The sequence below is a fragment of the Ursus maritimus genome, unplaced genomic scaffold (genome assembly GCF_017311325.1).
Source record: "Ursus maritimus isolate PB19 unplaced genomic scaffold, ASM1731132v1 scaffold_2, whole genome shotgun sequence".
NCBI lineage: Eukaryota > Metazoa > Chordata > Mammalia > Carnivora > Ursidae > Ursus > Ursus maritimus.
In genome coordinates, this window is record NW_024424452.1 from 84,275,240 (window position 1) to 84,289,907 (window position 14,668).

Consider the following 14,668-nt stretch of genomic DNA (forward strand, 5'->3'; position numbering starts at 1 on the left):
AATAATATTTTTAAATATTCAAGTATGTGCTTAAATTATTTACATATATTAATTTATAGTAGTAAGTTTCATCTACAAAGAAATATTTTATTAAATCAAGAGAAGTACTACTTATTCCTGACTTTCAATGTTTCTAGTATGGGGGACAGCACCCCGTTGCTGACACCAGAAACCTGGCTTGAACTCTATTTTGGATTCTCCCTTTCCCCTAGCCTCATCTGCCTGATTACCAAAATGCATTTTCTCTATGATCTAACTTTCCTCTTGCCTGCCTGAGAAATTCCCACCTTCCTTTACAATTCACGATTCTGTGTAGCCATACCTGACTCTGCCAAGCAGCCTTAGATCTTCCTAACATCTCAGATATAACTAAATCATATTTCTAGTATAGTATATTCTTATATTTTCATTATTTGAACCCATCCTCCCTTAAGAATGGGGTGGATAAGAGGGCACCTGGGTGGCTCAGTTGGTTAAGTGTCCTGGGATCAAGCCCTGAGTCAGGATCCCTGACCAGCAGGGAGTCTGCTTCTCTCTCTCCCTCTGCCTCTCTCCCCAGCTTGCACCCTCTCCCTTAAATAAATAAATAAAATCTTGAAAGAAGGAAAGAAAGAGAAAGAAAGAAAGAAAGAAAGAGAGAGAGAGAGAAAGAAAGAAAGAAAGAAAGAAAGAAAGAAAGAAAGAAAGAAAAGGAAAAGAAAAAAGAAAAAGGAAAAAGGAAAAAGAAGGAAGGGAGGGAAGAAAGAAGGAAAGGGGGGGTGGATCAGAGCCAGTTCAGCCTAGGTAGGACTGATGGGGCAAACCAACATCCACAAGAGGGAGCCATAAATCAGGAATCAGAGATCAGAAACCAGCCCGGGAATCAAGGGATTAGGTTAAAATGGTACTAGAAGACAAAGCTAAGATGTAGGAAATGGAAGAGAGAATAGAAATGAGAGCAAGTTAGTAAAAGGAAGAGGGTCCAGAAAGATTGCCACAAATATGGGTGGGTCATTTACCTGAGAGAGTTATGGTACATGGGAAATATTAAGCTGTTTAACAGAACCAAGACAAGGCAATCATCGGGAATGTTCTGTTTATGCACCAAATGAATATTAAGCTATTGGGAGTGCAGTAGCCTGAGCTCTTCTCCCAGGTAAGTAGAAACTAGGGCTTTGGTTCAGCTGGGATTCCAAAGCTGGAAGATACGAGAGAGTCTGTAGGTGAGCTGGTTGCTGTGGGGTGAGAGTAAAGGGTAACTGAATCTATGGCTCAAGACCCAAGAAAAGGGTGGAAGGAGCCAAATGGGCTCCCAAGTTCTCATTCGTTTTTTCAATAAATATGTATTAAGTCCCTAACGTGGGCCAAGTGCTGTGCCAGTGTCTTAGTCAGCCCAAGCTGCCCTAGCAAAATACCACAGACGGTCAGGTCTTTATTTCTTCCAGTCCTGGAGACCAGAAGTGCAAGATTAAAGTGCCAACAGGGTGGCGTCTGGCCAGAGCTCCATCCTTTGGGTTGCAGATGTGCATCTTCTCACTGGACCTCCACAGGGCCTCTCTTCAGTGTGTGCAGGGGGAGAGAGCCAGAGCAAGCTCTCTGGTACCTCTTTCTATGTGGGCACTAATTCCACCTTGAGGGCCCCACCTTCATGATCTCATCTAAACCCATTTATCTGCCAAAGCTGCCATCTCCAGCTACCAACCCATTGGGAGTTAGGGCTTCAACATATTAATTTTGGGGGACACAAGGTCCATAGCAGCCATAGTGCTTTGACATTTATGGTGGAGCAGATCCTTTCCAAGTATAAGTGACAGAATGTGACAGAAGGGAAAAACAGGGTTTTAAAGGAGAACATATTTCAGGGGTTGGTAATCTAGTCATCAAGTTTAAGGAAATGGTAGAAGACAAGAATGGGACCCAAACCAGGGTCAGAAGCAAAGAGCCTGTGAAGTAATAAGAATTGCCAGGGGAGTTCAGGACAGCAGCCTGGGGAGATGAGCAGACGTAGCAGCCTATGGGATGGGAGTTGGGGGTGGGGTTCGTTGCGATAGCTGAACCCAAGGGGAGGGCCGGTGAGGTGCTGAACCTGTTCAGAAATGAGGGAAGGGGTCTCAGATTCCCCTTTAGGCTGTAGTAAGCACGCAGCAGTCAAAAAGATTTGTGGAGTAACTTAATACGACTGTCCTGCTTTTAAAACTGATTTGATTAGTCTGATCCATGAAGAGCTTTCTTATGCCAATCATTCTGGTAAATTTCCGCCCCAATTGCCCAGTTGATAGATAATCTAGTGCCTTTTCTTCTTCCCACTACCTTATTTTCCCTCCTGTTCCTCCTGACTCTCCCTGAACATAAAGAGCTTTTTGAATCTTAGAAACCAAAGAACAGAAAGGAGAGGAAACTGAGCCATCAAGTCAGATACTTTCGGGGAAGTGATAGCAAAAGACTTGATGCAGAAACTGTCACTGTTGGTGATTTTCCCTTGGCTACGGAATCGTTCAGTCTGGTTCCGGGGGGCACGACAAAAAATTCACGAACCCCCATTTCATTGTACCCGTAGAGAAAGCGCCCAAGTGGCTTACAGTTCACAGCTAAAGAAATGCTATTCGGGTTCTTGCTGAAGCCTGGTTAGGATGTTATGTAACAGAGGAAGAAGCCTACGGGGACAGCAAGGCCACTGGATGCTTCGGCGCACGTACTGTCTTCCCACTCATTGCGCCGCCGGCGTGGGTGTGTGCGCGCACGTGGTCCTTCCCGGAGCTGCTGCCACCCGGCTCCTGGAGCTGTCGCTCCGCGTCCTTGGCTGTGCTGCTGGGAATCTGTGGGCTAGATTCTGCCCACCCCTGGGGGGAAGAGCAGGAGGAAGTTCAGTCAGGGTCAAGGAGGCTTGTTTTCTCTTCCTCATCAATGGATTTACTCTATAAACTGATTTGTCCTGCCAAATAAAAGGAAATCCTCATTGTCTTTCACACTCGAGCTTCCTTAACGTAAGCACCATCTCAGGAGTCGTGGTGAAGTCGCGAACCTATTTCAGACACACGCACGTTTCGTTTGTTTTTTCCTGGAATGATGATGAGATCAAGGCCTGTCTCTACGAAACAGTTTGTGAGAATTTCTGGAAGGGTAAGGTGTTTCTCAGGATTGATGGCGGCGGTTTGAAGTTCTCTGAAAATCCTTATGCTCTAAGGATTTTAACCCTGTTGTCTGAAACCCTCACAGAAAGTCTTTCGAGATAAAACTGTCTGACTTCATGATGTAGCCTGTGTCTAGTAATATTCAATTCCTCAAATTTTTGAGGAGGAAAATTTTGAGGATATTAAAAATGAGCCTTTCTAAAGTTGCAGTAAACCTTTATGGATTTCTTCAGACACTTGAAAGGATGCCATATATTAAGCACAAAAATATTAGATCTCAAATGAGCTATGATCAGAAAAATAGTGTCTAAAGAAAAACCGGCCATAAAAATCATAAAGCTTTTAAATAATAGGGTGAAAATGGCCTGAAAGATCAAGGAAACAATCGCTACAGTCCCATCACTTTGCAGATGAGGGAAACTAAGGCCACTCACATGACATGATTTGTACATGGTGGCAAAACTCATGGGTGGAGAAACGGCACAGTACAGGTCTTCTATTCCTCAAAGTCCAAGGCTGTGCTACAGAAAATTCTAGTCCACTGCACATTCTCCCTTCCCAAGGTGCACATTCAGGAATACACGTTTCGTATTAAAATTCCAAACTACTATTAAGATTGAGGGCTATGTCTCCACGTATCTCCTTAAACATTTCCAAACGGGTTCCTTTTTTTCAGTTTTTTCAGCATTGCATTGAGACTTTATTCTTAACTCAAAAGCTTAGCATAAAAGTAAGTCTTTGGAATTTTTTTAAAGATGGAGATTTCCTTTGTGTCTTAGACCATAGAGCTTCCTCAGACCTTATTTTATCTTAGCTAGTTTGATTTTCGCTTTTTGAACTCCTTTATTTTCATTTAACTAAAAAAGTGTGTTCACCACTTACCTCCTTGCCACTAGAAATCCTTGTCTTGTTTAGCCATAAAAGTCCAAATACAATTGAACACCTAACAAGAAAAGAGGTACAATTGAGAAAATGACAATTTTGCTAAATTGAGCAGTATTTCTTAGAAAATTGTAGGGAAATGAATTCTCTGTGAGCTCTACAGCTGTTAGCACTGAATAATAACCACCACCTTCTCTAAACTCTACCATCAAGGTATCAAATCCCAGTATCCTTTGTCCAAGGTCAGGTATGGTCATCCCCATAGAGATCTGAAGATAGCAGATATACATCAGTTAAATTAGAAAGATGAAACATTATTAGAGTGAAGACTTTATTTCTCCAGGCTGACTGCAGTTCTAAAGAATGAATATTAAATGAAAATTAGTAAAGAATTTTAATTCGAATCTATTTAGTATTCTTGAGAAGTTCATCAAAAATAACCACTGACATGTCATTATCCAACAAGTTCAAAGTACTTCCTACTTGGTAAAAGAAGAGACTTCATGTTCTATATAATCACGCTGTCATAAGAATAAAAAAAAAAAACACTTTGATTTGACAGGAAGTGTTTTTCTCCCCCAGGAATTAAAAGGGGGGGGGGAATCTAAGTTGTTGAGGGCAAAAACCGTTGTTGTAATATCAGTATTAAATTTAGCTATGGGCTATATTGATATATACTTTATGTCCAAAGAGAGCAAGGTCATTGGCATTGCTATAATGGATGAATAATTATTTTGCAATATAATCATGTATTTTGCCAAAATACCTCCCTTATGTAACTGAAAAGTGATCAAGTTTAAAAACAGTGACTCATGACCACCTGCTACTTCAAAAAATCCAGGGATTCGCATACCTATTATTCAGAGGCTAGTAATGCCCTGTAGATCTCTCTTTTTATTCTCTACCTTTGTCAGCCAACTCACTTCATGGCTATTAAGTCCATAAAGCTTCTGAATCCTCTCCAGCTCATCTCATAACAAAAGTTGACCACCTGACATGCAGGCCTGGTTTTGTGAAAATACATTAATCCCACCCTAAGACCGTGATAACCTGAGTCAACAGTGAACACATTAGTGAAATACAATTGCTAGTTTATGGAGTTATTCCAGTTAGCCACTGAGCATGAGGCATCTTCTAGTTCTCCCATTGTGTAAAGATTCATTCAATTTGTCAGTAAGCTGAATAGACATAAAAGACGAGGCAATGAAATCATGAGTTAATCTAGCCACTAAAATAACTCCTATTATTTTAAAAAAAAAACCTTAATATTATTTAAAAAGTCACAATCTAGATAGAGACTTTGAGCTCTAACAAGTAACAATCTTTAAATTACAAAAAATTACTAAAATGCCTTCTATCAAACATTTTTAATAACCTTTGGGACAGCCTAGAATCCTTGGAAGAAAATTAAAACCTCTCAAGAGGTAAAACAAATTTATACCACCACTACTTCTAGCAATGTAAAAAATATCTTGCATGCATTCTTTTCCAAAACAAAATTAAACTGAAGACCAGGATAGCTGATCTAGATGAGACCCTAAAAAGTATCTTGCATTGCCCCCCCGCTTTGATAGAGGGGAAAACCTGAGATCTAGCGAGGTTAAGTGATGTAGCGGCAAACGCAGGTCTGTGGCCAGTATGTGAATAAACTGGAAATGGGCAGAAGGTCACGAGTCTCTCTTCTCCGTTCTTTTCACGCAGGACAGAGTTCAGGATCATCCCCGTGCCTCTCCTTTTAAGATCCTCTCTTCATATCCCCTTGTTCCAAATGCCTAATCTATGTGCCGTCCCAACAGAGCTAACTATTAACTCTGGAAAATAATCTCTTAAGGCAGAGGGTGGTCTTAAATCACACTATGAACAAAAGTGCTGCCTAACAAAAGTGCTCTCTGATCAAATTGGTTTGGGAAATTCGAAGATAAACAACGGTTTCTTTTCTGTAAGATTGTTTCGGGTCTTTAATATGTTGATGTGCTTCATGAATCTTAGGATGTGTATATCCCAACTTTATTTGATATGATTTCTTTCCTTTTTTTAAACAGAGCATATGTCACAGGCACTGCGATAATGTGAAACATAATTTGGGAAACACTGTGACAGAAGCTAATTCCTAATGAGCTGAGCTCAGATGTGTCTTTTCCAGAAATGTGGATACTTCTTTTATAATTACGAATGAAGCGATTACTTTGAAAACTTGCAAATGACACAGTAGAAAATGAAACTGATCTCTATTTATACTAGCCAAAGGTAAGAAGATATCCAGAGGATCTGCATTTTTAAAATTGGCTTTTGAAAGATTGTGAAGGCTGTAAGATGTGAAGAAATCCTCATGTAAGGTGGCATTTCATGTACTGTGAATAGATGCTCTACCAGTTCACATCCAGCGCCTTCACATACGGATCTGCTTCCTTGTAAAGCTGATCCTAATAATAGAGGTGCCATCGATCGAGCTCCGAGCTCCGTGTGCCAGGCTGTGCTAAGCACTGGGCGTCATTCACAACAGCCCTCAAGGTAGAGCCTTTTATCATTCAAACCGGAGCGGTCTAGGTTTCAGGCCTCTTCTATTAACCTCGTCGTGACACTCCTTCCACAGCCCATCCTAATTACCAAAGCTCTCACAGTTCTCCCAGAAACCCTGCTTTTTCTTTCATGCCACAGCTCCACAAAGTGCCAGGAGTTAAGCCAGGATTCTGTCTGTATTTCAGAACCATTCCTCTCGCCTGATGCGGGAAATACGGAGCTTCCTTAGAGTAGGCGCTTTGATTTCCGCAATGCCTAACGATGCCACAAACGAGGCAGGGGCAAGGGATACAATGGACGCATTCTAGTTCCAAAGAGGCTCAGCACCGTTCGTTGGCTAACGGTGACCCCCCTAGTTCACTGCAGTTATGCCTCTGCTTTGAGTCCAGTGCTGCTCAAAGTGTGGTCCGAGGACCCCTGCCATTCCCCAAACTATTGTAATGAGTCTGTGATAGGGGGCTTGTTCCAGAAGGGAAATCAATTACCTCACAAAGCACGCTATTTTGAGTGCAGCTGACATTTGTTTTTAAGGCAAGAGCCTCTCAATAAAGAAAGTAGTGTGAAGAATTACACTCGTGCAAACTCTCTGTCCCTGCGGATGGTCACAAACAGTTCGCAAAGGGACGACCTTGCGCAGCACTGCTCCAATCCCCGCAGGCAGGCATTCTTTCCTCACGATCCCGAGGTCTAGGTGATAAAATAGAAAGAACGTGGACTTTGGAATCATGCAGTCCGGGGTCCCCGTGACAATTCTGTTGTTTACTTGCTATGTATCTTGGGGAAATTTATGTAAACTCTTCGAGTCTCAGTTTTCTCATCTGTAAAATGGAGGAATTAATTGTTACTTCACAGGTTGATTTTGAAGATTAAATCAATGTTTTTAAAGTGCCTAACTATATATAGACAGTATGTTTGTTAATATGTTAATAAACCTCAGTCCCTCTCTGCTTTTGCCACATGGCTTCCAATACATGAGATGGTATTTTTCATTGAGATGGGTTTTTTTCATTGCAATTTTGGACAATAGTAAAGCAAAGGGAAAAGGCAAGGAAATACAGCAATGATAGGAAGAACATAGACCCTTAAAAAAAAACACCACAATTCTTAAAATCTACACAGAATAAAAAATCATTTATTTTACTTTTTGTGCCAGATATCCTAGAGAAAGAAGTTAAGGATTAGGGAGAAATGTTACCCTATCTTTGATGATTTCCAAAAAGATCCAGTGAATATATATATACTAGTCTCTGGTTATTCCAGAGAATTATTCCTCTCTGCTTTGCTCCAGTTTATTGCCTAATAGTATCATATTAAATATATTTAGAAAGGAATGGTGGCTTATAATTTGCCAAAGTTAATCAGTATTCACCACATACTGAAAAAAAATTTTAAATAGGCTCTAAAAAAAATAAAACAAGCATTAAAGTACTCTTGAGCAGCAGAGTTCTTGCTGGATTCTACTGATGGTCTCCTTCTGTAATTGGCGTATTATTAGTCCAGGCTTGATTCACACATCTGTCATTGTTAATAAACATGAGGGGAATCTTCGGAAAAGCATAACAAATTCTTTCACATTTGAATAGCTGTGGTAGGATGTGGCTGAATAAACCTACGGGAAGTTTTCAGACGCCCCAGAGCTGGACTTTATGACATGGGCAATTACAGTTAACCCTGAACAACACCTGCTTGAACTGTGCAGGTCCATTTACATGTGGATTTATTTTGAGAAATACAGTACAATACTGTAAATGTATTTTCTCTTCCTTAAGATTTTCTTAATAACATTATCCTCTAGCTTACTTTATTGTAAGAATGTAGGATATAATACATACAACATACAAAATATGTGTTGACCAACTGCTTCTGTTATAGGTAAGCCTTCTGGTCAACAATAGGCTATCAGTAGTTAAGTTTTGGGGATTTATAGACAAGATATACATGGATTTTTGACTGCATGGGGTCGACTACTCCCTTAACCCCCCTGTTTAAGGGCTAACTGTAATATTTTGTTTTACTTGCAGCTATTGCTCGCTTGAAAGTTTGCTTAAGTTTCATGATTTCATATTAGGACAGTACTTCCAATGTATTCTCAGAATTTATGACTGAATGTATTTGTTACAGAATATTTCTGCTTACCACTGTGCACTTCGATAGAAATATTAACAACAGCACCAATACATTATTCATGTTTAGGTACATAAACTTAAAGGAAAGTGTAGTCTAAATAAAAATGAAATAGAAAGTCAAATAGAGAATATGAATTTTTATCGTTTCACTGAGTGAATGCCTATAATTTTGATTTTTTAAAAAAATTCAATCTAATTCTAAATATATCTATGCACCACAATGACAAATAGACAAATACATAAGAGTAGACCTTTCTCAATGTGCTTGCAACAATTCTACCTAACGTGTCTCTAGAAATATTTTCTCAGTCAGTAGAGATGGGATATCATGAATTATGTTACTTGACAGAGAAAAATCTTTTACCTAACATTCCATATATCTTGAGTGAATTCATTGTTATGGCACATTTTGCTCACTTATAAAAAGGGAGACAAAAGAAACTTCTTTCATGTGCTCTCCATTCCTCTGTTTCAAGATTTCTCCACAGAGATTTTAAACTCCCAGCTGCCCACATTACACATATAACGCACAGTAGAGAAGGAAGCAGTCATCCAACTACCTCAGACTTGACTGACTTTTGCCTCAATTATCTAAAACTTCAGGAAAATGACATCTTTTTTAATCACCTAAATGGTTGCCTCAATTTCTCCCACGAGCTTTGTAGTAATCTCTATATAGTTCCATAACCTTTAGAACGCAAGCTCTCGCTTGAGACTGCCTTTTGAAAATAATCTTAATGAGACTCTACTGCTGAACGCTTCTTTCCAGTCCCTGATGAAGGAGGGCACTAACCTTCATCCGTGAAAAGCTGTGACAATGTCAGCGTAAAACATTTACCTAGCATTTAGTCAGACAGATAAACGCAAATAAAAATTGTTAGAACGTGCTAAGTTATAACCGCGGCCATAACAAAGAAATGTGAGGAAAACAAACTTGTCAGGAGCTTCTGGCCATGTTTTCATAGGGGAGGAGCACGGAGAGGATGTATTTCTTTTCATTTATCTTGAGCACATGTTTGCTTTGGTCTATTTTTGCTTTCTCTCCCACTTCCTACTAAACAAGCCACACTAGAATCAGTCATGTCAATATTTAAGGGACTCATTTAGCAGCTGCATTGTCTCCACTTCCTGTAATCATGAACACTAACGTGGAGCTGTTTTCCACTTTCAAAATAAGTTTAAAACATAGCTATTCCCATCCTTATACCCTCTTTCCACAACCAACCTCTGCATTTCAAATCAAATATCGGTTCATCGGTTCTGGAATTCTGCTTCGTCTGTGTTTCATACTCTGCGCTCTAAAGATGCTGGAAGAAAGATACAAAATTAATCCATTAACTCAACCTTCTGACCTTCTGAATCAGAACTCTTGATAAACCCTGGGCACCTACATTTTCTTATACTTTTGATCATTTCCTTTCCTTATTTGGAACCCTTATTAATCAGATATCGAATATTCTGGGTTGACTCTGATTTTCTTATTGTTTCTTCCCTATAGTCCCTTTTTTTCTTTCTGTCTTTTTGTTCTCCTTTTCAGGATAGGTTTCAATTTTACCTTCCAGCTTTTGCGGTAATTTTTATTTTGCTATCATATTTTTAATTTCCAAGATCGTGTTTATATTCTCTTCATTTTTCTTTTTTCACTGTGCCACTTTCTTTTTCTTTTAAATCGATGCAACTTTTCCTCTCTCTCCAAGGTTGTTAAAGTTATAGTTCCTATGAAGCTTTTTCATTCTCCTCACATTATCTCCATTTCCTGAGTTTTTAAAATCTTCATCGTGGGGTCTCTCTTGATACTAGAAACTTTCTTTAAATATCTGGCAATCCTTGGTTGTCTGTGCACGTATAGCATTGGGGCATTATAAAGCTGACTGGAAGCCAGAGCCAGGAGTTAGTAAGGCAAGTAAGATGCCCGGGACACAAAATGTAAGGGGCGCACATATACTCAGAATTGCACATGTGCAGTGCAGGGGCTGTGCTCATTATGAGTAGAAGAAGTGCTTCCTCAGGTTTTCTACTCTGGGCTTTCCCTAGCATCACCTTGTTGGAAGCTCCGTGGGCGTGAGGGGGGCTGGGAGAGGTGCAGAGTGTGGGAGAGTCGTAGGGGACTCAGTCGTGTGTCAAAGGCCCCAAAGGTCAATATTTGAAGATATTTTCTCTGGGGAAGTTTAGGTTCTCCAGTGAAGGATCCTCAGCCTGTCTAAAGATGACTGAGCCTGACTGGCATTCTGGAACTGTACATAGGGGGGAAAGGGGTTGAGGCTCACCATTCCTCATGCAGACATTCAACACTCTCCTGTTTTCAGTTTGGCATTCCACTCTTCTTCTTCCGGGGCCCTAAGTCCTAAACCTCTCTGGCTCAGTTTCTCCAGATGACAAACCTCTCCTGAGGGAGTGGGAGATCCATAGTCATCAGACTGCGATGGGTGAGCACGGGAAGCTGGGAGTCCTTACAATTCCTTGTCCAGAGTTTCCAACAATCTTGTTTTCATCTTCCAGCCCTTTCCTTCCACGCTATCTTGGAGCCTGTAATTCCTGTAATGACTTGGGTACTTACGCACATGTACTGGGCACTTAGGTTCACCTTCCTCCCCTGGATGAGTTGTCATGGCCACTATCTGTCTCTGGGGTCATAAAGATGACCCCATTTCATCAAAAATTTCTTATTTTCCTTATTTGGGGTGAATTTTTAGAGAAGAGGGGCTAGAAATGTCTTGGCCCTCTCATTTTCACCCCTCTGCTTAAAAAATAAACTATTCCCCCCCAAAAGTTTTCTCTTAAATGTTTACCCAGAAGTTGTTTCCCAAACCAATCACTTTCATGAGCTACTTCGTTTTAGCAATTCGGTGGATCCAAACACAGTGAATAGATTTTGTAACTCATATTTATTTTTTGGGAGAGAGAGAGAGTGCATACACACAGGAGGAAGGGACAGAGGGACAGAGAGAAAGAGAATCTTAAGCAGGCTCCATGTCCCATGTGGAGCCCTACTCGGAGCTCTATCTCAGGACCCTGAGATCATGACCTGAGCCAAAATCAAGAGTTGGACGCTTAACCAACTGAGCCACCCAGGCGCCCTGTAACTCACCTCCTTGCTACACTTCCAAACTTCTAATCAACCAAGAGTTATAAAGTGTTTAATATCTGACAAGGGTAAAAAAGTAATTAAGAAAGGTCTCTGCTTTGAATAGATTTGTAGTCTCTAGGGGAAACAAGCATATAAAAAATTAAGGACAAAAAAAGCTGTTAAGGTCTTATGTAGACCTTAGTAAGGACTAAACAGAATTCACAAAGGAGGCAGAGTGAGATCAGGAAAGAGCCAGATCATGAGGGACAAGCTGGTGTGCACTGGGGCCAGTCCTGGGGACTGGAGGAGGGGGTCCTGAGCAGATGATATAGCAGGAGCTAAATAATGGAGAAGTACAAAGAGCTGGATGTTTTCAGGAGACTCCTATCCATTCTGTACGGCCAGAATAGAGGTAGAGAATAGTGAAGACAAAGATGAGGAGTAGAATGAAGGCTCCAGTTCCCTACCCCCACCCTCAGTTCCTCCCATTAAATATGCAGAATCTGTGTTCTGAACACTGAATCTGGGCCAGTCTCATAACATTCATTGCCAAATAAAATTCAGCAGACATGATCGTGTGCCAAATCTGAGCTTAGGCCTCCAGAAACCTTGCATGTTTCTGCTTGTGCTCTCTCTTGCCCCTCTGTCATCTCCATAAATCATGCCCAGGCTAGCCTGCTGGAGGACAAGGGACACAGGGAGCATAGCCAGTTATTCCAGCTAAGTATGCCCTAGACCAGCCAAGGCCAGCCAAGATAAAGAAGCTGACCCAGCAGACCACTCCAGACAAGAGAGCAATAAATGTTTCCTAAGTATGTCTCTGAGATTTTGTGGTTGTTTGTTACACAGTGTTATTGTGGTAACGGACAACTAACCCAGAGAGATGGTCGTTAGCCAGATGGGAAGGGTCTTGTATAATACACCAAGGAATTTAAATGTATGTGTATGAAATGGAACAACCCCTTGTGTTAAGAGGAGAACATGATTTGATTTGCATTTTGGAAAAGTCACTCTGGCTACAACACGTAGGTTGAGTTCTAAGTGGAATTTCTTGCAGTAGTTCAAGTAAGAGATGACAAATGCCTGAATGAGGGCAACGTCAGTGAGGATGGTAAGAAGACAAATACCAGACACATCGGAGGAGTGGGTAACATAGCATACAGTGACTGGCTAGTTGAGGAAGAAGGGGGAATTCTGGTCTGTTTCCCAGGTCTTGATAACATGAAATGAACTAGAACTAGGTTGTAGGAAGAAATATACTAATTTCAGTTTTACTATATTAGAGTCTCCATGGGACATTCAGGTAGACGTTTGGAAGTCAGTTTTATGGGTGGGTCTGGAAGTCAGGACTCAGGATGAATGGTTAAGTAGAGCTGTGAGGTTGAATGGAATCACCCAGGGGGAGGGTGTGTATTGAGGAGTGGGGTGAGGGATGTTTAAGCTGCTTGCTGAAGATGAAGGACCAGCAGGGGGCAGTCAGAAATATCAGGAAAATCAGATACCTCAAAGCCAGAGGACCGTTTCCAAAAGAGAAGGATGAATGGTACTTACTTGGTGTGAATTGTATCTCTCCCATTAACAATACATGTCCATCAAAATTTTAGAACCCGATGGGGATTAAAAGATCAAGAACTCACACTGCAGTGACATCTACGAAGTCACGTTTTCAAACGAAATAAGTAATTTTTTAGGAGTTGGGCCCTGCCAATCTGACAACAAAACAAAAAGTTAATATTATTTCTGAAAATATTTTAAAAAACTCTCAAGAACTGTAGCATCATTAAGTGCCATTACCTTTAAGAGGGAAAAGGAGAGTTATTTTTAACATCCACGGTAAACTCTCTTCTAATTCCAGGTAGCTTCCCTAGAGACCACTAGAATAGATGTACAGGGAACATAAAGGTCATCTCTCTCTAGTGCAAGGCACGCTGGTCACCCGATTATTTATAACTTGTCATTCACATCAGCTGATTGAAAAACAAGCCAGGAAGCATTTCGGCCAAATGTGTAGAGACTTCAAGGAGCCTGCATTTTTTTGCTCTTCTGATATAGTACCTCCATTTTAAGTTTGCCTTTCTGCAGGACAGAGACTGGCCAGAGTTAGCTAGTCTACTGTGTGAGGTTGTTTTGTTTCATGTATACTCCTGAAAAGCTTACTTCATGAGCTTCCCCTTGTGAAGCAGGACGAAACTAATACTCCCAGGATATAAGGGACTCCGTCCTCCTACTTGGAAGTCATTCAAACTGGGGATTTCTTGCATGGTGCCCCCTGAGTCCTACCATTGTCACTGCCTTCTAACTGTACAATTTTTATCAACATAGTAAGAATTAGGAGACCGTGGACTCTGAGGCCACTAGGTTCATTTTAGGTCTCCTACCTAAAGAAGCTTCTTCAAGGAGAACATAGCAGCTGCTCTCACCACCGGAGGGGGCCGTTTCATCAATTTCAGCCCTGAATAGACTTGAGCAAAACTGTTTTTGGTACCAGCAGGCTTCCCACCTGGTGGTGGAAAGTGTTTGCTCACCAGTTTCAAATGAAAAGAGCCAGGATGCTGTGTTGGTTGGGGTTTGGATTGAGAGAGTGCCTCAACCCCTGATCAACCCTGTGAGTCCTGGAAGAATTCTGGCAGAAGGAGGGGGCAGGTGGAGAGTGATTCTATTTTAAATTTACTCACATCATTTCACCAGCACACATCCTTGGAAATATTGGTGGTTAAAAACAGGAGCTTTTTAGTGAAAAGAAAAGAAAAGAAGTCCGTGACTATTTCCGTTACCAGGAACAAAAGCCTAACTCAACAGGAATTTCTTGAGCCGTGTAACTAAAGGCCCAGCAGAATGCTCCCTTCAGAAATGGCTGGCTTCAGAATTTAATGTCTTGAGAATGCTGTTGCTCCCTCTCCTTCTCTTGGTTCTGCTTCCCTACGTGTTGACTTCACTGTTAGGTAGGTCTTCTTCTTATAGGA

The 14,668-nt window shown here is 41.0% G+C and overlaps 1 long non-coding RNA gene across 1 annotated transcript; it reads right to left on the reverse strand.

The window, feature by feature from the left end:
• Positions 1-700: 700 nt before the first annotated feature.
• LOC121104011 lies at positions 701-9,895 on the reverse strand. Its single transcript, XR_005836384.1, has 4 exons — positions 9,864-9,895; positions 6,998-7,330; positions 3,993-4,053; positions 701-2,819 (listed from the first exon to the last, which is right to left on the reverse strand). It is a non-coding gene; the product is annotated as an uncharacterized LOC121104011 (long non-coding RNA).
• Positions 9,896-14,668: the final 4,773 nt, after the last annotated feature.